Here is a 25,624-nt window from a genome sequence, read left to right as displayed (position 1 = left end):
TTAACACACATACTTTATGTGACTGAAAAGCCGAACGAGTTACTTTCCGACGTTGTTTTAGATGTGCAAGTGATAGTCAGAACTCGCTGTGTCGGCACTCTGCCGACCATTTCGCTAGTTAACACCGGTCTTGTTGTGTGTGTTTCAAGCTCAAGAGCATCTCCAAGCAAAAAATGGTCAACAGCAACATTCAGACGGTTTCGTACTGCTCAATTGCTACATTAAAACGTTATGTTTCTTTTTCAGAACTGGAAAAATACAAGCGTGACAGCATACGAACCTGTAATCTACAGATCCGAAGTCCGACGCCTTATCCATTAGGCCACACGGTCACTGACGACCAACATTTACATGTATACGACTCATCTCGAAACGCTCACACCCCTGAGGATTTGTGTTTTCGTTCTACACAGCCGCTGCCCCTTGCTCTTTCCCACCCATTCGTTACATTCAACCTCTGACGAGACCGACCAAATATAGACTGAGAAACAAGACCACACACTTTGTGCATTCGGAATCGAAGGCAGGGCGTCCCTCGCCGCATTTGCTACGATTGCCATTTGCTACTTCTGCAGAAGTGGCGGCGGCGGCGGCGACGGCGACGACGGCGACGACGACGACGACGACGACGACGACGAATATCGCGAGAGGCTCTGAGATATGTGAGAAATACATCTATAAAATGTAATTCAGACTGCCTCGTCCCACCTTATGCTGTACCGCTTTGGCAAATGCTTTATCTGCGCCATTCGCCTTAATCGCATCTGAGAGTAATTCTTAAAAAAACGCCTGTCGCTAATTGTTCGTCATCACAGGTACTGTTTGCTATACGGCCACGACTGGCAACTGATTTCCAAAATTCATCTTTCTCGTGTTAGGATGGAACTTACGACTCCTGGTTTATTAGACCAGTGCTCCACCACTGAGCTAAAGAGGCGCGGCCTAGCGGTACTCTTGGGTACTTCGTCCTTACGGTCGTCTGCATCATCAGACTTTAGCTGACAACACTTCATATTACCGGCTAATATTTGCAGCTATGGCGACAAATTACTGCTTGGCTACACATCTGACACGTAACCGATGTGCTCTCCAAACAACAACACTTGCATTTCAGAACATGTCTTTCACACATATCTACAAAATCACCTTCACCTTCAAATACAGTTTCCTTGCGACTGACAGAGACGTAGGCAAAGTTTAAAGTTGCTATTTCCATTAAATCTCGTTAATCAGAAAAACGGTAATTTACACCTGCAGCGGAACAAAATTCCGTTCCGCCCAGCGTCTGGCTCGAACCCACGACTCTGGGATTAAGAGTCTGACGCTCTACCGACTGAGCTAGCCGGCTACCTCGGTGAATACCTGCCGGGTAGCACGTCATACAGTACTCGTTTGGGTTGGGTGGTCCCATATAGAATCTCTCCATGATGCCTAATGTTTTCCTAACGTCACACTCGTCACGTACTTCACTTTTATGTCATAATCATTTCTGAGAGGTAAAGAAATTGCATGACAACATGCAGAGCTAGTGGCGTCAAAATTAACACACATACTTTATGTGACTGAAAAGCCGAACGAGTTACTTTCCGACGTTGTTTTAGATGTGCAAGTGATAGTCAGAACTCGCTGTGTCGGCACTCTGCCGACCATTTCGCTAGTTAACACCGGTCTTGTTGTGTGTGTTTCAAGCTCAAGAGCATCTCCAAGCAAAAAATGGTCAACAGCAACATTCAGACGAATTCGTACTGCTCAATTGCTACATTAAAACGTTATGTTTCTTTTTCAGAACTGGAAAAATACAAGCGTGACAGCATTCGAACCTGTAATCTTCAGATCCGAAGTCCGACGCCTTATCCATTAGGCCACACGGTCACTGACGACCAACATTTACATGTATACGACTCATCTCGAAACGCTCACACCCCTGAGGATTTGTGTTTTCGTTCTACACAGCCGCTGCCCCTTGCTCTTTCCCACCCATTCGTTACATTCAACCTCTGACGAGACCGACCAAATATAGACTGAGAAACAAGTCCACACACTTTGTGCATTCGGAATCGAAGGCAGGGCGTCCCTCGCCGCATTTGCTACGATTGCCATTTGCTACTTCTGCAGAAGTGGCGGCGGCGGCGGCGACGGCGACGACGGCGACGACGACGACGACGACGACGAATATCGCGAGAGGCTCTGAGATATGTGAGAAATACATCTATAAAATGTAATTCAGACTGCCTCGTCCCACCTTATGCTGTACCGCTTTGGCAAATGCTTTATCTGCGCCATTCGCCTTAATCGCATCTGAGAGTAATTCTTAAAAAAACGCCTGTCGCTAATTGTTCGTCATCACAGGTACTGTTTGCTATACGGCCACGACTGGCAACTGATTTCCAAAATTCATCTTTCTCGTGTTAGGATGGAACTTACGACTCCTGGTTTATTAGACCAGTGCTCCACCACTGAACTAAAGAGGCGCGGCCTAGCGGTACTCTTGGGTACTTCGTCCTTACGGTCGTCTGCATCATCAGACTTTAGCTGACAACACTTCATATTACCGGCTAATATTTGCAGCTATGGCGACAAATTACTGCTTGGCTACACATCTGACACGTAACCGATGTGCTCTCCAAACAACAACACTTGCATTTCAGAACATGTCTTTCACACATATCTACAAAATCACCTTCACCTTCAAATACAGTTTCCTTGCGACTGACAGAGACGTAGGCAAAGTTTAAAGTTGCTATTTCCATTAAATCTCGTTAATCAGAAAAACGGTAATTTACACCTGCAGCGGAACAAAATTCCGTTCCTCCCAGCGTCTGGTTCGAACCCACGACTCTGGGATTAAGAGTCTGACGCTCTACCGACTGAGCTAGCCGGCTACCTCGGTGAATACCTGCAGGGTAGCACGTCATACAGTACTCGTTTGGGTTGGGTGGTCCCATACAGAATCTCTCCATGATGCCTAATGTTTTCCTAACGTCACACTCGTCACGTACTTCACTTTTATGTCATAATCATTTCTGAGAGGTAAAGAAATTGCATGACAACATGCAGAGCTAGTGGCGTCAAAATTAACACACATACTTTATGTGACTGAAAAGCCGAACGAGTTACTTTCCGACGTTGTTTTAGATGTGCAAGTGATAGTCAGAACTCGCTGTGTCGGCACTCTGCCGACCATTTCGCTAGTTAACACCGGTCTTGTTGTGTGTGTTTCAAGCTCAAGAGCATCTCCAAGCAAAAAATGGTCAACAGCAACATTCAGACGGTTTCGTACTGCTCAATTGCTACATTAAAACGTTATGTTTCTTTTTCAGAACTGGAAAAATACAAGCGTGACAGCATACGAACCTGTAATCTACAGATCCGAAGTCCGACGCCTTATCCATTAGGCCACACGGTCACTGACGACCAACATTTACATGTATACGACTCATCTCGAAACGCTCACACCCCTGAGGATTTGTGTTTTCGTTCTACACAGCCGCTGCCCCTTGCTCTTTCCCACCCATTCGTTACATTCAACCTCTGACGAGACCGACCAAATATAGACTGAGAAACAAGACCACACACTTTGTGCATTCGGAATAGAAGGCAGGGCGTCCCTCGCCGCATTTGCTACGATTGCCATTTGCTACTTCTGCAGAAGTGGCGGCGGCGGCGGCGACGGCGACGACGACGACGACGACGACGACGACGACGACGACGACGACGACGAATATCGCGAGAGGCTCTGAGATATGTGAGAAATACATCTATAAAATGTAATTCAGACTGCCTCGTCCCACCTTATGCTGTACCGCTTTGGCAAATGCTTTATCTGCGCCATTGGCCTTAATCGCATCTGAGAGTAATTCTTAAAAAAACGCCTGTCGCTAATTGTTCGTCATCACAGGTACTGTTTGCTATACGGCCACGACGCGCAACTGATTTCCAAAATTCATCTTTTTTCTGTGAGGATGGAACTTACGACCCCTGGTTTATTAGACCAGTGCTCTACCACTGAGCTAAAGAGGCGCGGCCTAGCGGTATTCTTGGGTACTTCGTCCTTACGGTCGTCTGCATCATCAGACTTTAGCTGACAACACTTCATATTACCGGCTAATATTTGCAGCTATTTCGACAAATTACTGCTTGGCTACACATCTGACACGTAACCGATGTGCTCTCCAAACAACAACACTTGCATTTCAGAACATGTCTTTCACACATATCTACAAAATCACCTTCACCTTCAAATACAGTTTCCTTGCGACTGACAGAGACGTAGGCAAAGTTTAAAGTTGCTATTTCCATTAAATCTCGTTAATCAGAAAAACGGTAATTTACACCAGCAGCGGAACAAAATTCCGTTCCGCCCAGCGTCTGGCTCGAACCCACGACCCTGGGATTAAGAGTCTGACGCTCTACCGACTGAGCTAGCCGGCTACCTCGGTGAATACCTGCCGGGTAGCACGTCACACAGTACTCGTTTGGGTTGGGTGGTCCCATACAGAATCTCTCCATGAGGCCTAATGTTTTCCTAACGTCACACTCGTCACGTACTTCACTTTTATGTCATAATCATTTCTGAGAGGTAAAGAAATTGCATGACAACATGCAGAGCTAGTGGCGTCAAAATTAACACACATACTTTATGTGACTGAAAAGCCGAACGAGTTACTTTCCGACGTTGTTTTAGATGTGCAAGTGATAGTCAGAACTCGCTGTGTCGGCACTCTGCCGACCATTTCGCTAGTTAACACCGGTCTTGTTGTGTGTGTTTCAAGCTCAAGAGCATCTCCAAGCAAAAAATGGTCAACAGCAACATTCAGACGGTTTCGTACTGCTCAATTGCTACATTAAAACGTTATGTTTCTTTTTCAGAACTGGAAAAATACAAGCGTGACAGCATTCGAACCTGTAATCTTCAGATCCGAAGTCCGACGCCTTATCCATTAGGCCACACGGTCACTGACGACCAACACTTACATGTATACGACTCATCTCGAAACGCTCACACCCCTGAGGATTTGTGTTTTCGTTCTACACAGCCGCTGCCCCTTGCTCTTTCCCACCCATTCGTTACATTCAACCTCTGACGAGACCGACCAAATATAGACTGAGAAACAAGACCACACACTTTGTGCATTCGGAATCGAAGGCAGGGCGTCCCTCGCCGCATTTGCTATGATTGCCATTTGCTACTTCTGCAGAAGCGGCGGCGGCGGCGACGACGACGACGAATATCGCGAGAGGCTCTGAGATATGTGAGAAATACATCTATAAAATGTAATTCAGACTACCTCGTCCCACCTTATGCTGTACCGCTTTGGCAAATGCTTTATCTGCGCCATTCGCCTTAATCGCATCTGAGAGTAATTCTTAAAAAAACGCCTGTCGCTAATTGTTCGTCATCACAGGTACTGTTTGCTATACGGCCACGACGCGCAACTGATTTCCAAAATTCATCTTTCTCGTGTTAGGATGGAACTTACGACTCCTGGTTTATTAGACCAGTGCTCCACCACTGAGCTAAAGAGGCGCGGCCTAGCGGTACTCTTGGGTACTTCGTCCTTACGGTCGTCTGCATCATCAGACTTTAGCTGACAACACTTCATATTACCGGCTAATATTTGCAGCTATGGCGACAAATTACTGCTTGGCTACACATCTGACACGTAACCGATGTGCTCTCCAAACAACAACACTTGCATTTCAGAACATGTCTTTCACACATGTCTACAAAGTCACCTTCACCTTCAAATACAGTTTCCTTGCGACTGACAGAGACGTAGGCAAAGTTTAAAGTTGCTATTTCCATTAAATCTCGTTAATCAGAAAAACGGTAATTTACACCTGCAGCGGAACAAAATTCCGTTCCGCCCAGCGTCTGGCTCGAACCCACGACCCTGGGATTAAGAGTCTGACGCTCTACCGACTGAGCTAGCCAGCTACCTCGGTGAATACCTGCCGGGTAACACGTCATACAGTACTCGTTTGGGTTGGGTGGTCCCATATAGAATCTCTCCATGATGCCTAATGTTTTCCTAACGTCACACTCGTCACGTACTTCACTTTTATGTCATCATCATTTCTGAGAGGTAAAGAAATTGCATGACAACATGCAGAGCTAGTGGCGTCAAAATTAACACACATACTTTATGTGACTGAAAAGCCGAACGAGTTACTTTCCGACGTTGTTTTAGATGTGCAAGTGATAGTCAGAACTCGCTGTGTCGGCACTCTGCCGACCATTTCGCTAGTTAACACCGGTCTTGTTGTGTGTGTTTCAAGCTCAAGAGCATCTCCAAGCAAAAAATGGTCAACAGCAACATTCAGACGGTTTCGTACTGCTCAATTGCTACATTAAAACGTTATGTTTCTTTTTCAGAACTGGAAAAATACAAGCGCGACAGCATTCGAACCTGTAATCTTCAGATCCGAAGTCCGACGCCTTATCCATTAGGCCACACGGTCACTGACGACCAACATTTACATGTATACGACTCATCTCGAAACGCTCACACCCCTGAGGATTTGTGTTTTCGTTCTACACAGCCGCTGCCCCTTGCTCTTTCCCACCCATTCGTTACATTCAACCTCTGACGAGACCGACCAAATATAGACTGAGAAACAAGACCACACACTTTGTGCATTCGGAATAGAAGGCAGGGCGTCCCTCGCCGCATTTGCTACGATTGCCATTTGCTACTTCTGCAGAAGTGGCGGCGGCGGCGGCGACGGCGACGACGACGACGACGACGACGACGACGACGAATATCGCGAGAGGCTCTGAGATATGTGAGAAATACATCTATAAAATGTAATTCAGACTGCCTCGTCCCACCTTATGCTGTACCGCTTTGGCAAATGCTTTATCTGCGCCATTCGCCTTAATCGCATCTGAGAGTAATTCTTAAAAAAACGCCTGTCGCTAATTGTTCGTCATCACAGGTACTGTTTGCTATACGGCCACGACGCGCAACTGATTTCCAAAATTCATCTTTTTTCTGTGAGGATGGAACTTACGACCCCTGGTTTATTAGACCAGTGCTCTACCACTGAGCTAAAGAGGCGCGGCCTAGCGGTATTCTTGGGTACTTCGTCCTTACGGTCGTCTGCATCATCAGACTTTAGCTGACAACACTTCATATTACCGGCTAATATTTGCAGCTATTTCGACAAATTACTGCTTGGCTACACATCTGACACGTAACCGATGTGCTCTCCAAACAACAACACTTGCATTTCAGAACATGTCTTTCACACATATCTACAAAATCACCTTCACCTTCAAATACAGTTTCCTTGCGACTGACAGAGACGTAGGCAAAGTTTAAAGTTGCTATTTCCATTAAATCTCGTTAATCAGAAAAACGGTAATTTACACCAGCAGCGGAACAAAATTCCGTTCCGCCCAGCGTCTGGCTCGAACCCACGACCCTGGGATTAAGAGTCTGACGCTCTACCGACTGAGCTAGCCGGCTACCTCGGTGAATACCTGCCGGGTAGCACGTCACACAGTACTCGTTTGGGTTGGGTGGTCCCATACAGAATCTCTCCATGAGGCCTAATGTTTTCCTAACGTCACACTCGTCACGTACTTCACTTTTATGTCATAATCATTTCTGAGAGGTAAAGAAATTGCATGACAACATGCAGAGCTAGTGGCGTCAAAATTAACACACATACTTTATGTGACTGAAAAGCCGAACGAGTTACTTTCCGACGTTGTTTTAGATGTGCAAGTGATAGTCAGAACTCGCTGTGTCGGCACTCTGCCGACCATTTCGCTAGTTAACACCGGTCTTGTTGTGTGTGTTTCAAGCTCAAGAGCATCTCCAAGCAAAAAATGGTCAACAGCAACATTCAGACGGTTTCGTACTGCTCAATTGCTACATTAAAACGTTATGTTTCTTTTTCAGAACTGGAAAAATACAAGCGTGACAGCATTCGAACCTGTAATCTTCAGATCCGAAGTCCGACGCCTTATCCATTAGGCCACACGGTCACTGACGACCAACACTTACATGTATACGACTCATCTCGAAACGCTCACACCCCTGAGGATTTGTGTTTTCGTTCTACACAGCCGCTGCCCCTTGCTCTTTCCCACCCATTCGTTACATTCAACCTCTGACGAGACCGACCAAATATAGACTGAGAAACAAGACCACACACTTTGTGCATTCGGAATCGAAGGCAGGGCGTCCCTCGCCGCATTTGCTATGATTGCCATTTGCTACTTCTGCAGAAGCGGCGGCGGCGGCGACGACGACGACGAATATCGCGAGAGGCTCTGAGATATGTGAGAAATACATCTATAAAATGTAATTCAGACTACCTCGTCCCACCTTATGCTGTACCGCTTTGGCAAATGCTTTATCTGCGCCATTCGCCTTAATCGCATCTGAGAGTAATTCTTAAAAAAACGCCTGTCGCTAATTGTTCGTCATCACAGGTACTGTTTGCTATACGGCCACGACGCGCAACTGATTTCCAAAATTCATCTTTCTCGTGTTAGGATGGAACTTACGACTCCTGGTTTATTAGACCAGTGCTCCACCACTGAGCTAAAGAGGCGCGGCCTAGCGGTACTCTTGGGTACTTCGTCCTTTCGGTCGTCTGCATCATCAGACTTTAGCTGACAACACTTCATATTACCGGCTAATATTTGCAGCTATGGCGACAAATTACTGCTTGGCTACACATCTGACACGTAACCGATGTGCTCTCCAAACAACAACACTTGCATTTCAGAACATGTCTTTCACACATGTCTACAAAGTCACCTTCACCTTCAAATACAGTTTCCTTGCGACTGACAGAGACGTAGGCAAAGTTTAAAGTTGCTATTTCCATTAAATCTCGTTAATCAGAAAAACGGTAATTTACACCTGCAGCGGAACAAAATTCCGTTCCGCCCAGCGTCTGGCTCGAACCCACGACCCTGGGATTAAGAGTCTGACGCTCTACCGACTGAGCTAGCCAGCTACCTCGGTGAATACCTGCCGGGTAACACGTCATACAGTACTCGTTTGGGTTGGGTGGTCCCATATAGAATCTCTCCATGATGCCTAATGTTTTCCTAACGTCACACTCGTCACGTACTTCACTTTTATGTCATCATCATTTCTGAGAGGTAAAGAAATTGCATGACAACATGCAGAGCTAGTGGCGTCAAAATTAACACACATACTTTATGTGACTGAAAAGCCGAACGAGTTACTTTCCGACGTTGTTTTAGATGTGCAAGTGATAGTCAGAACTCGCTGTGTCGGCACTCTGCCGACCATTTCGCTAGTTAACACCGGTCTTGTTGTGTGTGTTTCAAGCTCAAGAGCATCTCCAAGCAAAAAATGGTCAACAGCAACATTCAGACGGTTTCGTACTGCTCAATTGCTACATTAAAACGTTATGTTTCTTTTTCAGAACTGGAAAAATACAAGCGCGACAGCATTCGAACCTGTAATCTTCAGATCCGAAGTCCGACGCCTTATCCATTAGGCCACACGGTCACTGACGACCAACATTTACATGTATACGACTCATCTCGAAACGCTCACACCCCTGAGGATTTGTGTTTTCGTTCTACACAGCCGCTGCCCCTTGCTCTTTCCCACCCATTCGTTACATTCAACCTCTGACGAGACCGACCAAATATAGACTGAGAAACAAGACCACACACTTTGTGCATTCGGAATCGAAGGCAGGGCGTCCCTCGCCGCATTTGCTACGATTGCCATTTGCTACTTCTGCAGAAGCGGCGGCGGCGGCGGCGGCGACGACGACGACGACGACGACGAATATCGCGAGAGGCTCTGAGATATGTGAGAAATACATCTATAAAATGTAATTCAGACTGCCTCGTCCCACCTTATGCTGTACCGCTTTGGCAAATGCTTTATCTGCGCCATTCGCCTTAATCGCATCTGAGAGTAATTCTTAAAAAAACGCCTGTCGCTAATTGTTCGTCATCACAGGTACTGTTTGCTATACGGCCACGACGCGCAACTGATTTCCAAAATTCATCTTTCTCGTGTTAGGATGGAACTTACGACTCCTGGTTTATTAGACCAGTGCTCCACCACTGAGCTAAAGAGGCGCGGCCTAGCGGTACTCTTGGGTACTTCGTCCTTACGGTCGTCTGCATCATCAGACTTTAGCTGACAACACTTCATATTACCGGCTAATATTTGCAGCTATGGCGACAAATTACTGCTTGGCTACACATCTGACACGTAACCGATGTGCTCTCCAAACAACAACACTTGCATTTCAGAACATGTCTTTCACACATGTCTACAAAGTCACCTTCACCTTCAAATACAGTTTCCTTGCGACTGACAGAGACGTAGGCAAAGTTTAAAGTTGCTATTTCCATTAAATCTCGTTAATCAGAAAAACGGTAATTTACACCTGCAGCGGAACAAAATTCCGTTCCGCCCAGCGTCTGGCTCGAACCCACAACCCTGGGATTAAGAGTCTGACGCTCTACCGACTGAGCTAGCCAGCTACCTCGGTGAATACCTGCCGGGTAGCACGTCATACAGTACTCGTTTGGGTTGGGTGGTCCCATATAGAATCTCTCCATGATGCCTAATGTTTTCCTAACGTCACACTCGTCACGTACTTCACTTTTATGTCATAATCATTTCTGAGAGGTAAAGAAATTGCATGACAACATGCAGAGCTAGTGGCGTCAAAATTAACACACATACTTTATGTGACTGAAAAGCCGAACGAGTTACTTTCCGACGTTGTTTTAGATGTGCAAGTGATAGTCAGAACTCGCTGTGTCGGCACTCTGCCGACCATTTCGCTAGTTAACACCGGTCTTGTTGTGTGTGTTTCAAGCTCAAGAGCATCTCCAAGCAAAAAATGGTCAACAGCAACATTCAGACGGTTTCGTACTGCTCAATTGCTACATTAAAACGTTATGTTTCTTTTTCAGAACTGGAAAAATACAAGCGTGACAGCATTCGAACCTGTAATCTTCAGATCCGAAGTCCGACGCCTTATCCATTAGGCCACACGGTCACTGACGACCAACATTTACATGTATACGACTCATCTCGAAACGCTCACACCCCTGAGGATTTGTGTTTTCGTTCTACACAGCCGCTGCCCCTTGCTCTTTCCCACCCATTCGTTACATTCAACCTCTGACGAGACCGACCAAATATAGACTGAGAAACAAGACCACACACTTTGTGCATTCGGAATCGAAGGCAGGGCGTCCCTCGCCGCATTTGCTACGATTGCCATTTGCTACTTCTGCAGAAGCGGCAGCGGCGGCGGCGGCGGCGGCGACGACGACGACGACGACGACGACGACGACGACGAATATCGCGAGAGGCTCTGAGATATGTGAGAAATACATCTATAAAATGTTATTCAGACTGCCTCGTCCCACCTTATGCTGTACCGCTTTGGCAAATGCTTTATCTGCGCCATTCGCCTTAATCGCATCTGAGAGTAATTCTTAAAAAAACGCCTGTCGCTAATTGTTCGTCATCACAGGTACTGTTTGCTATACGGCCACGACGCGCAACTGATTTCCAAAATTCATCTTTCTCGTGTTAGGATGGAACTTACGACTCCTGGTTTATTAGACCAGTGCTCCACCACTGAGCTAAAGAGGCGCGGCCTAGCGGTACTCTTGGGTACTTCGTCCTTACGGTCGTCTGCATCATCAGACTTTAGCTGACAACACTTCATATTACCGGCTAATATTTGCAGCTATGGCGACAAATTACTGCTTGGCTACACATCTGACACGTAACCGATGTGCTCTCCAAACAACAACACTTGCATTTCAGAACATGTCTTTCACACATGTCTACAAAATCACCTTCACCTTCAAATACAGTTTCCTTGCGACTGACAGAGACGTAGGCAAAGTTTAAAGTTGCTATTTCCATTAAATCTCGTTAATCAGAAAAACGGTAATTTACACCTGCAGCGGAACAAAATTCCGTTCCGCCCAGCGTCTGGCTCGAACCCACGACCCTGGGATTAAGAGTCTGACGCTCTACCGACTGAGCTAGCCGGCTACCTCGGTGAATACCTGCCGGGTAGCACGTCATACAGTACTCGTTTGGGTTGGGTGGTCCCATATAGAATCTCTCCATGATGCCTAATGTTTTCCTAACGTCACACTCGTCACGTACTTCACTTTTATGTCATAATCATTTCTGAGAGGTAAAGAAATTGCATGACAACATGCAGAGCTAGTGGCGTCAAAATTAACACACATACTTTATGTGACTGAAAAGCCGAACGAGTTACTTTCCGACGTTGTTTTAGATGTGCAAGTGATAGTCAGAACTCGCTGTGTCGGCACTCTGCCGACCATTTCGCTAGTTAACACCGGTCTTGTTGTGTGTGTTTCAAGCTCAAGAGCATCTCCAAGCAAAAAATGGTCAACAGCAACATTCAGACGGTTTCGTACTGCTCAATTGCTACATTAAAACGTTATGTTTCTTTTTCAGAACTGGAAAAATACAAGCGTGACAGCATTCGAACCTGTAATCTTCAGATCCGAAGTCCGACGCCTTATCCATTTTTTTTTTTTTATTTTCCACCGAGAATCGAACTCGGATCGCTGGATTCAGAGTCCAGAGTGCTAACCGTTACACCATTTTTTTTCCCCCTGAGGATTATTTTCTTTTTTTTTTTTTTTTTTTTTTTTTTTTTTTAAGCAGCATGAGGCAGGCGGAGGCAAAGCGGGCAGGGGTCAAAATCTCGAGGCCTGGCCGCGATGTCTCCACCCAGTCCTGTTGCTGAGGCGTGTCTTTATCATAGTTTTCAATAAGAAAGTTTACATCTTGTGTATACGTAGATATATGCTGTTTTGCCTTCGAAATCCTGAACCAAAAGATGCTTCATTTGAAACAAAAAATTTATGTCATGCCGAGGCAATAGAGATTGAAGGTTATAGCTTTAGTGCTTTTTTTTTTTTTTTTTTTTTTTTTTTTTTTTTTTTTTTTTTTTTTTTCCTCATCCACTGCTTCTCGGCAACCTAGCATACTTCTTTGTAATATAGAATAAAGTTGTAGGAAGTAGTGGACCCTGAACCTGTATATTATTTTTTTAATTTCTGTTTAGTTTTTTTATTGTTATTATTATTATTTTTGTTTGTTTGTTATTTTTTTTATTGTAAAAGAAAAATCTTCATGGAATGTGAAGAAGGAATTTTATGTTAAGGCACTAATTCCATAGCCTCCTTTCCTTCTTGAGATTAATAATAATAATAAAAAAGTATTGTTCCCTTCCATGGAAACAAATGAGACTTCCTTCTCAGTCATAAAATGAATGTATAAGAAAACAATTTATCTTTAACCCTGCGATACTGGCTTTCGGCTTCGGCTTCTTCTGTGCAATAAACAAAATAGCCTTCTTTGCCAGCAGAGGATAAGTGATTGTAATATGAAACTGTAAAATTGTACTTCTCCCCAATTGTTTTTGTTTAAGCGTCGTTTCGCTTAAATAAACGATTTTTGTTTATCTCGTTGGCTTGTCAACCAATGCCCAGTCGCTCGAATACAATTTTAAGCATATTGCCGTAGTTTTTCTTGTGGTCTTTATATTTCAGGGCGTTATAAAAAGCACACTTCAAGTACATGTAAAAATCAGTGGAATTGTCATTTCCCAGGTGATTAATTACGTAATTCACATAGTGTCCCATTAACCAATGGACCGAGTTGTTTTTTGCTGCTGGAAAATAGCAAGTCTGAGGCCTGAGGAATGTAACAGGGGGAAAATTTTCCACCGAAGATCTCGTAAGAAAAGCCAGTTGTTCCCTAATCCAATTACAGAGTTGTAGATTGCCACCGCACGTGAATCTGTGCACTAACGTGTCGATCAATTTACATTTGAGACATAGGTTCGTGTCGCTAACGCCGATTGCATGTAACCTTACATTGGTGCTTACGGTCTCATTCACTGTTTTATACCACGCTGACTTGACGTCCGATGGTAGACCACGCATATTAATATTTTTCCATATGGCGTCCCAATCAGTGTGTGGGTATTTACTTTCCAATTTGTTTCTCCCCTCCATTTTCTTTCGATGGCACAGAATATCGCGGGCCGTGATCCGTCGTGAGTTGATGATGACACCGCCGAGATAGCTGAATTCCACAAAATATACACGAACGTACTGGAGCCGGTTATTTATTTTTTGCACATTCACCGGCGCCTGTAAACTGGCAGGCCTGACAACTTCAAATAATTTAGTTGTAATGCTATCAGCGTGGTCGCTAAGGATAGTGGCGGTCCTTTTTATAAAAAGCGCAGACGCCTTATTTCTGATGTCAACTAACCCCAAACCTCCATTCCTGGGATCTAAGGTCGCAGTTTTTGCGTCGACTCTGAATATATCCCCTCTCCAAAGATAGCTGGCAATGGTAGACATTATCTTTTTTCCAATCATTTTCGGTAGTGGGAAGATCTGTGCTATAAAGTAACTCCTGGAGAGAATGCAGTGGTTAATGAAAATCACCCTCTGAACTTGGTTCATGTTACGGTGGAGGTTTTCCCTTGTTGTTCCAAGAAGTTGTCCCGACGTATTTCTCCAATTGATAGCTGCCATTTTTAACGGACAAGGTGTCAGTGTTATTCCTAGTGCTTTGCATTGGGTGACCATTGTGGCCCAGGCTAAGGTGGTATGTTGAAAACCCCGCAGGTTTAGGAGTTTGCTTTTGTTTGCGTTGACACCTGCTCCGGAGACTCTACAGTACTTTTTAATTAGCGTTTCCAATTTCAAAATGTCGTCGGGATTTCGCAGGACGACTCCGACATCATCGGCATAGGCGTTTATGACTGTTCGGTGACCAGATAATGTGATGCCAGTTAGAGTGGCATGAACACTGCGGAGGAAAGGTTCTAATGAAAGCACGAATAGGAACATGGAAAGGGGGCTTCCTTGAGGAACGCCGCGCCTGATCTGAATCTGCTTTGTCCTCTGGCAGTTAACTGATATACAAGCGCTGATGCCTGTTGCAACATTTCTGATCACACTTACGACTCGCTCATTAAAACCTATTTTGTTCAGTGTGGCACTAAGGAATCTATGATCCACACGATCAAATGCTTTCTGGAAGTCAATAAACATGATAGCACATTTTATGGTGGTCACAGCAGTGATTGCAATTATATCTCTATATTCAGCTATGCTTTTGAAAATGCTCTTGGTAGGCACACAGGACTGGTATGGACTTACTATCTTTTTGGCCAACTGTGAGAGTCTGTTGTTTAAAATTCTGCCGATGATTTTATAATCGGAGTTTAACAGGGAGATAGGACGAAAGTTGTTGAGGTTTCTTTTTGCAGCATTTTTTGGGATTAGTACTATTGTGCTCTCTTTAAAAACAGCAGGTAAATGCTTTCCCTGAAGCACCTCGTTCGTCATTCGGGTAAACATGTCACCAATCAGTGGCCAGTATCGTTTATAAAATTCAACAGGCAAACCATCCGGTCCCGGCGATTTCCTCAGAGGAGATTTGCAGATGATTCTGTGGATATCTTCGTTAGTACACTCAACGAGAAGGTCTTCGTTTTCCTCGTCCGAGACCTGTGGAGCTATGTAACTAAGGAACTCATCGAAGGACTCTTCACATACCGGGTTGGCAGTGTATAGGTCTTCGTAATATTTGTGCACTGCATTGACGATGTCTCTCTGAGTCGTGAGTGTCTCGCCAGTTTCAGACTGAAGTCCATCAATGAAGGTGCGTCTCCTGTTTCTTTCGTGCTTCAGTAGATGGTACAAGGAAGCATGTTCATCCTCCACGACTGTCTTAGCCTTGGATTTTAATTTCAGACCCTCCATCTGCTGTCTTTTAAGACTGAGCAATTTGGCCTTAGTTTGCTTGATATCTGCCAGACGGACGTTGGAAGTGTTTGCCTGCTCATATAAATTTCGCAGCATGGTATAATAAAATTCTATGGAATTTTTCAAGTCTTTCGATCGTTGTACACTATACTGGATGAGAACTTTTCTCAGTTTAGGCTTTGCCCTGTTGCACCACCAGTCTAGTACTGAGACGTGTCTATCTGCAGAGCGGAGGCACAATGCCCACGCTTCTGTCAAACTTTCTTCTAATCCGTCGTCCTGCATCAGTGACGTATTAAGGTGCCATGAACTTCTAAAACGGCGAGTGGGTTGCGCAGTAAGGTTGATGGAAGCTAGCACGGAGCTATGATCAGAAAAGTAAACTGGAATCGTCTCTGCTTTAATGAAGGAGCTAACTAGACTTTGCGATATGTAGAGTCTGTCGATCCTGCTACGTGAGTGAGGACCTAGGAATGTAAATGCCACAAATGTGGGATACATTATTTCCCAAGCATCTTTAAGCTGTAAAACAGTGACGAAACGCTTCAGTTCACTGCAGGTATTAAAATTCGGAACCTGGTCTTTCTTATTTATCACACAATTAAAATCACCGCCTATTATAAGATCTTTTGGGTTTTTCCGTAATAAATAAATGATTTCTTCTTTATAGAACTGTGCTCTTTCCATTCTATTGGATGTGCCAGAAGGGGCATACAGATTGATAAGGGTAGAACCAAAGACTTTTATACCTATCGCTCTGCCGGAGTCCAACCTCTCGATATCCGAGACAGGAATCCCCTCCCTGACTAAAATTGCTGTACCGACGTTGGTGTCAAGTGAGACATTTAAAATCGCCAAATATCCAGGCACTGTAAGATTAGTCAGCACTACTTCCTGTAGGAAAGCAATGTCCGTCCCTGACTCATATAAATAATCCTTGAGCGCTGTAACTTTAGTCACGGATGTAATCCTGTTAATATTGATAGTCGTAATTGTATATGCCTGGGACATTTAGTTTGCATAAAAAGTAAATAAGTGATTAAAAAGATAACAAAATATTAATAAAAAAAAAAAAGAGATGTGCAGCTCCTAGAAGGGAGAAACGACTCTGCTTAAACAAACATCTAAAAGAATAGTCAGTATTTGAAGCTCGGTAAACACTTCATCTGGTTCCTCTGAAATATGACTAAGACAGTAGTACAATTAGAAATGAAACTGGTTCAACAAAATCCTTTTTTTTTTTTCATCTTACAGCCTCATTTCGGTGCAGGATTCCGAACATCTCGGGTTTTAGTTTTACCGAGGGGCTTTGCATCACTAATGTCACTTGAAGGTACCTCCTTAGGTCTTTCCGTGATGATTTCATACAAGACGTTCTTGGCCGTCGCTTCCTGTTGTGCTGGTTGTTGTTTGCTTTGGTTACGGGAAGCTTTGAGATTAGGTTGCGGTTTGAGTCGGCGTCTTCGGACATCTTGGTTCAACGCGCCGTCATTCGGATTGTCTATCTTTACCACCGTTGTGACCGAAGCTGCCTCAACAGCGTCCTTTTTACGAGTGCCATTTCCTGGTTCTTCCGTCACTAGCTCCAGAGCACTGACTGAGTCGGCGGTTTGTGGGTCTGTAAATTCTTGAGTTGGGTTCCGCTCCGTCACCTCTTGTGCTTCGGAGTGCGCCTCTTCCGTCTCCGCGACAATCGTTACTGCGTCCCCTCCGTGGACCGTTTGTACCTGTTCAGCCGCCGACAGCGGCCGGGTTGCCTTAGCGGCTGTCGTCAAGTCAATACATGTACTGTTTGTTTCCTCGAGCACATCCGCATTACACTGCTTCTGCTTGCGGGTGGAAGGCGAATTACGGGCGGACTCGCCGTCCGAGCCGTCATCGGTCATTTCCAACGGTCGCTTCTTATTCTGGAGATCGCAATCGGGAACAGAAGGGTGTGATGTAATGACGCTCAGGGGAGGGAACTCCGTAGTAGTTATGGCGGGCACTGCAGAAGTACATGCACCACTGTCGTTAACCGAAAGAAGGGAAGTGCTATTTGGTAAGACATCGCTGAGGGTCAGTTTTTGACGCTGTGTTAGATTGTTCCGAAGAACAAAAACACGGCGCGGACAATCTTGTCGGAAATGACCTGTCTCATTGCAAATATTGCACGTGCGCTCCTGACCAGAATACACAACATGTGCTTTATGGCCTGCAACGGATATATGGGACGGAATGTTGGCTTTCACCTCCATTTCAACGGATCTAATGCCATTAAAACACTGTATCTTGTATAGCTTCGACCATCTTTCGTTATAGATAGATTTAACTTCGCCATATTTAGATAGAGCGTCCTTGATCAACTGATTATCAATTTCAATTGGAACATTCAAAATCCTGACATTGGTGTACATGATATCAGCTTTTCGTACAGAGACATTATTTTTTGAACCGTCTCGATGAACAAATTCGACGGAATTACCCCATTTTGCAAGCAACTTATCGACTGTCACTGAGTTCAGAAATTTAACAAAAACACAGTATTTTTCAGCATCTAATTGCGTGGTATGAACAGAGTCAGAATTTATACCGATTACCTCAGTCAGCCAATCGTGGATTTCCAGCGCAGTGGGTTGGACCGGCCGTGTTTCTTTCTCGAACGAGAAGACTAAAGTATTCTTCCTGACGGTGTCAGACATGGTCGTCGGTTCCGACGAAATTCCGGCAACAACCGAAATTGCGGCGAAGCACGAGACGTGGAACGGACGAAAGCACTATAAAAACACTTATCAGAGACACCACTCAAAAAATAACAGCGAAAATGTACAGCTAACTTCACGTAAACACCAAACACCGGCGATAGCGCTAACGTACGCGGAGTAAACAACAAGCACGTCCGACCGCGGCGACGGCTAAAGCCAGAATATCCATTAGGCCACACGGTCACTGACGACCAACATTTACATGTATACGACTCATCTCGAAACGCTCACACCCCTGAGGATTTGTGTTTTCGTTCTACACAGCCGCTGCCCCTTGCTCTTTCCCACCCATTCGTTACATTCAACCTCTGACGAGACCGACCAAATATAGACTGAGAAACAAGACCACACACTTTGTGCATTCGGAATCGAAGGCAGGGCGTCCCTCGCCGCATTTGCTACGATTGCCATTTGCTACTTCTGCAGAAGCGGCGGCGGCGGCGGCGGCGGCGGCGGCGACGACGACGAATATCGCGAGAGGCTCTGAGATATGTGAGAAATACATCTATAAAATGTAATTCAGACTGCCTCGTCCCACCTTATGCTGTACCGCTTTGGCAAATGCTTTATCTGCGCCATTCGCCTTAATCGCATCTGAGAGTAATTCTTAAAAAAAAACGCATGTCGCTAATTGTTCGTCATCACAGGTACTGTTTGCTATACGGCCACGACGCGCAACTGATTTCCAAAATTCATCTTTTTTCTGTGAGGATGGAACTTACGACCCCTGGTTTATTAGACCAGTGCTCTACCACTGAGCTAAAGAGGCGCGGCCTAGCGGTATTCTTGGGTACTTCGTCCTTACGGTCGTCTGCATCATCAGACTTTAGCTGACAACACTTCATATTACCGGTTAATATTTGCAGCTATTTCGACAAATTACTGCTTGGCTACACATCTGACACGTAACCGATGTGCTCTCCAAACAACAACACTTGCATTTCAGAACATGTCTTTCACACCTACAAAATCACCTTCACCTTCAAATACAGTTTCCTTGCGACTGACAGAGACGTAGGCAAAGTTTAAAGTTGCTATTTCCATTAAATCTCGTTAATCAGAAAAACGGTAATTTACACCTGCAGCGGAACAAAATTCCGTTCCGCCCAGCGTCTGGCTCGAACCCACGACCCTGGGATTGAGAGTCTGACGCTCTACCGACTGAGCTAGCCGGCTACCTCGGTGAATACCTGCCGGGTAGCACGTCACACAGTACTCGTTTGGGTTGGGTGGTCCCATACAGAATCTCTCCATGATGCCTAATGTTTTCCTAACGTCACACTCGTCACGTACTTCACTTTTATGTCATAATCATTTCTGAGAGGTAAAGAAATTGCATGACAACATGCAGAGCTAGTGGCGTCAAAATTAACACACATACTTTATGTGACTGAAAAGCCGAACGAGTTACTTTCCGACGTTGTTTTAGATGTGCAAGTGATAGTCAGAACTCGCTGTGTCGGCACTCTGCCGACCATTTCGCTAGTTAACACCGGTCTTGTTGTGTGTGTTTCAAGCTCAAGAGCATCTCCAAGCAAAAAATGGTCAACAGCAACATTCAGACGGTTTCGTACTGCTCAATTGCTACATTAAAACGTTATGTTTCTTTTTCAGAACTGGAAACATACAAGCGTGACAGCATTCGAACCTGTAATCTTCAGATCCGAAGTCCGACGCCTTATCCATTAGGCCACACGGTCACTGACGACCAACACTTACATGTATACGACTCATCTCGAAACGCTCACACCCCTGAGGATTTGTGTTTTCGTTCTACACAGCCGCTGCCCCTTGCTCTTTCCCACCCATTCGTTACATTCAACCTCTGACGAGACCGACCAAATATAGACTGAGAAACAAGACCACACACTTTGTGCATTCGGAATCGAAGGCAGGGCGTCCCTCGCCGCATTTGCTATGATTGCCATTTGCTACTTCTGCAGAAGCGGCGGCGGCGGCGGCGGCGGCGACGACGACGACGACGACGACGACGAATATCGCGAGAGGCTCTGAGATATGTGAGAAATACATCTATAAAATGTAATTCAGACTGCCTCGTCCCACCTTATGCTGTACCGCTTTGGCAAATGCTTTATCTGCGCCATTCGCCTTAATCGCATCTGAGAGTAATTCTTAAAAAAACGCCTGTCGCTAATTGTTCGTCATCACAGGTACTGTTTGCCATACAGCCACGACGCGCAACTGATTTCCAAAATTCATCTTTCTCGTGTTAGGATGGAACTTACGACTCCTGGTTTATTAGACCAGTGCTCCACCACTGAGCTAAAGAGGCGCGGCCTAGCGGTACTCTTGGGTACTTCGTCCTTACGGTCGTCTGCATCATCAGACTTTAGCTGACAACACTTCATATTACCGGCTAATATTTGCAGCTATGGCGACAAATTTCTGCTTGGCTACACATCTGACACGTAACCGATGTGCTCTCCAAACAACAACACTTGCATTTCAGAACATGTCTTTCACACCTACAAAATCACCTTCACCTTCAAATACAGTTTCCTTGCGACTGACAGAGACGTAGGCAAAGTTTAAAGTTGCTATTTCCATTAAATCTCGTTAATCAGAAAAACGGTAATTTACACCTGCAGCGGAACAAAATTCCGTTCCGCCCAGCGTCTGGCTCGAACCCACGACCCTGGGATTAAGAGTCTGACGCTCTACCGACTGAGCTAGCCAGCTACCTCGGTGAATACCTGCCGGGTAGCACGTCATACAGTACTCGTTTGGGTTGGTTGGTCCCATATAGAATCTCTCCATGATGCCTAATGTTTTCCTAACGTCACACTCGTCACGTACTTCACTTTTATGTCATAATCATTTCTGAGAGGTAAAGAAATTGCATGACAACATGCAGAGCTAGTGGCGTCAAAATTAACACACATACTTTATGTGACTGAAAAGCCGAACGAGTTACTTTCCGACGTTGTTTTAGATGTGCAAGTGATAGTCAGAACTCGCTGTGTCGGCACTCTGCCGACCATTTCGCTAGTTAACACCGGTCTTGTTGTGTGTGTTTCAAGCTCAAGAGCATCTCCAAGCAAAAAATGGTCAACAGCAACATTCAGACGGTTTCGTACTGCTCAATTGCTACATTAAAACGTTATGTTTCTTTTTCAGAACTGGAAAAATACAAGCGTGACAGCATTCGAACCTGTAATCTTCAGATCCGAAGTCCGACGCCTTATCCATTAGGCCACACGGTCACTGACGACCAACATTTACATGTATACGACTCATCTCGAAACGCTCACACCCCTGAGGATTTGTGTTTTCGTTCTACACAGCCGCTGCCCCTTGCTCTTTCCCACCCATTCGTTACATTCAACCTCTGACGAGACCGACCAAATATAGACTGAGAAACAAGACCACACACTTTGTGCATTCGGAATCGAAGGCAGGGCGTCCCTCGCCGCATTTGCTACGATTGCCATTTGCTACTTCTGCAGAAGCGGCGGCGGCGGCGGCGACGACGACGACGACGACGACGAATATCGCGAGAGGCTCTGAGATATGTGAGAAATACATCTATAAAATGTAATTCAGACTGCCTCGTCCCACCTTATGCTGTACCGCTTTGGCAAATGCTTTATCTGCGCCATTCGCCTTAATCGCATCTGAGAGTAATTCTTAAGAAAACGCCTGTCGCTAATTGTTCGTCATCACAGGTACTGTTTGCTATACGGCCACGACGCGCAACTGATTTCCAAAATTCATCTTTCTCGTGTTAGGATGGAACTTACGACTCCTGGTTTATTAGACCAGTGCTCCACCACTGAGCTAAAGAGGCGCGGCCTAGCGGTACTCTTGGGTACTTCGTCCTTACGGTCGTCTGCATCATCACACTTTAGCTGACAACACTTCATATTACCGGCTAATATTTGCAGCTATGGCGACAAATTACTGCTTGGCTACACATCTGACACGTAACCGATGTGCTCTCCAAACAACAACACTTGCATTTCAGAACATGTCTTTCACACATGTCTACAAAGTCACCTTCACCTTCAAATACAGTTTCCTTGCGACTGACAGAGACGTAGGCAAAGTTTAAAGTTGCTATTTCCATTAAATCTCGTTAATCAGAAAAACGGTAATTTACACCTGCAGCGGAACAAAATTCCGTTCCGCCCAGCGTCTGGCTCGAACCCACGACCCTGGGATTAAGAGTCTGACGCTCTACCGACTGAGCTAGCCGGCTACCTCGGTGAATACCTGCCGGGTAGCACGTCATACAGTACTCGTTTGGGTTGGGTGGTCCCATATAGAATCTCTCCATGATGCCTAATGTTTTCCTAACGTCACACTCGTCACGTACTTCACTTTTATGTCATAATCATTTCTGAGAGGTAAAGAAATTGCATGACAACATGCAGGGCTAGTGGCGTCATAATTAACACACATACTTTATGTGACTGAAAAGCCGAACGAGTTACTTTCCGACGTTGTTTTAGATGTGCAAGTGATAGTCAGAACTCGCTGTGTCGGCACTCTGCCGACCATTTCGCTAGTTAACACCGGTCTTGTTGTGTGTGTTTCAAGCTCAAGAGCATCTCCAAGCAAAAAATGGTCAACAGCAACATTCAGACGGTTTCGTACTGCTCAATTGCTACATTAAAACGTTATGTTTCTTTTTCAGAACTGGAAAAATACAAGCGTGACAGCATTCGAACCTGTAATCTTCAGATCCGAAGTCCGACGCCTTATCCATTAGGCCACACGGTCACTGACGACCAACATTTACATGTATACGACTCATCTCGAAACGCTCACACCCCTGAGGATTTGTGTTTTCGTTCTACACAGCCGCTGCCCCTTGCTCTTTCCCACCCATTCGTTACATTCAACCTCTGACGAGACCGACCAAATATAGACTGAGAAACAAGACCACACACTTTGTGCATTCGGAATCGAAGGCATGGCGTCCCTCGCCGCATTTGCTACGATTGCCATTTGCTACTTCTGCAGAAGCGGCGGCGGCGGCGGCGACGACGACGACGACGACGACGACGACGACGACGAATATCGCGAGAGGCTCTGAGATATGTGAGAAATACATCTGTAAAATGTAATTCAGACTGCCTCGTCCCACCTTATGCTGTACCGCTTTGGCAAATGCTTTATCTGCGCCATTCGCCTTAATCGCATCTGAGAGTAATTCTTAAAAAAACGCCTGTCGCTAATTGTTCGTCATCACAGGTACTGTTTGCTATACGGCCACGACGCGCAACTGATTTCCAAAATTCATCTTTCTCGTGTTAGGATGGAACTTACGACTCCTGGTTTATTAGACCAGTGCTCCACCACTGAGCTAAAGAGGCGCGGCCTAGCGGTACTCTTGGGTACTTCGTCCTTACGGTCGTCTGCATCATCAGACTTTAGCTGACAACACTTCATATTACCGGCTAATATTTGCAGCTATGGCGACAAATTACTGCTTGGCTACACATCTGACACGTAACCGATGTGCTCTCCAAACAACAACACTTGCATTTCAGAACATGTCTTTCACACATGTCTACAAAGTCACCTTCACCTTCAAATACAGTTTCCTTGCGACTGACAGAGACGTAGGCAAAGTTTAAAGTTGCTATTTCCATTAAATCTCGTTAATCAGAAAAACGGTAATTTACACCTGCAGCGGAACAAAATTCCGTTCCGCCCAGCGTCTGGCTCGAACCCACGACCCTGGGATTAAGAGTCTGACGCTCTACCGACTGAGCTAGCCAGCTACCTCGGTGAATACCTGCCGGGTAGCACGTCATACAGTACTCGTTTGGGTTGGGTGGTCCCATATAGAATCTCTCCATGATGCCTAATGTTTTCCTAACGTCACACTCGTCACGTACTTCACTTTTATGTCATAATCATTTCTGAGAGGTAAAGAAATTGCATGACAACATGCAGAGCTAGTGGCGTCAAAATTAACACACATACTTTATGTGACTGAAAAGCCGAACGAGTTACTTTCCGACGTTGTTTTAGATGTGCAAGTGATAGTCAGAACTCGCTGTGTCGGCACTCTGCCGACCATTTCGCTAGTTAACACCGGTCTTGTTGTGTGTGTTTCAAGCTCAAGAGCATCTCCAAGCAAAAAATGGTCAACAGCAACATTCAGACGGTTTCGTACTGCTCAATTGCTACATTAAAACGTTATGTTTCTTTTTCAGAACTGGAAAAATACAAGCGTGACAGCATTCGAACCTGTAATCTTCAGATCCGAAGTCCGACGCCTTATCCATTAGGCCACACGGTCACTGACGACCAACACTTACATGTATACGACTCATCTCGAAACGCTCACACCCCTGAGGATTTGTGTTTTCGTTCTACACAGCCGCTGCCCCTTGCTCTTTCCCACCCATTCGTTACATTCAACCTCTGACGAGACCGACCAAATATAGACTGAGAAACAAGACCACACACTTTGTGCATTCGGAATCGAAGGCAGGGCGTCCCTCGCCGCATTTGCTATGATTGCCATTTGCTACTTCTGCAGAAGCGGCGGCGGCGGCGGCGGCGGCGGCGGCGGCGGCGGCGGCGGCGGCGGCGGCGGCGGCGACGACGACGACGACGACGAATATCGCGAGAGGCTCTGAGATATGTGAGAAATACATCTATAAAATGTAATTCAGACTGCCTCGTCCCACCTTATGCTGTACCGCTTTGGCAAATGCTTTATCTGCGCCATTCGCCTTAATCGCATCTGAGAGTAATTCTTAAAAAAACGCCTGTCGCTAATTGTTCGTCATCACAGGTACTGTTTGCTATACGGCCACGACGCGCAACTGATTTCCAAAATTCATCTTTCTCGTGTTAGGATGGAACTTACGACTCCTGGTTTATTAGACCAGTGCTCCACCACTGAGCTAAAGAGGCGCGGCCTAGCGGTACTCTTGGGTACTTCGTCCTTACGGTCGTCTGCATCATCAGACTTTAGCTGACAACACTTCATATTACCGGCTAATATTTGCAGCTATGGCGACAAATTACTGCTTGGCTACACATCTGACACGTAACCGATGTGCTCTCCAAACAACAA

Source organism: Schistocerca gregaria, chromosome 6 (assembly GCF_023897955.1).
Source record: "Schistocerca gregaria isolate iqSchGreg1 chromosome 6, iqSchGreg1.2, whole genome shotgun sequence".
In the NCBI taxonomy this organism is placed as follows: domain Eukaryota; kingdom Metazoa; phylum Arthropoda; class Insecta; order Orthoptera; family Acrididae; genus Schistocerca; species Schistocerca gregaria.
This window is presented reverse-complemented; position numbering follows the sequence as displayed.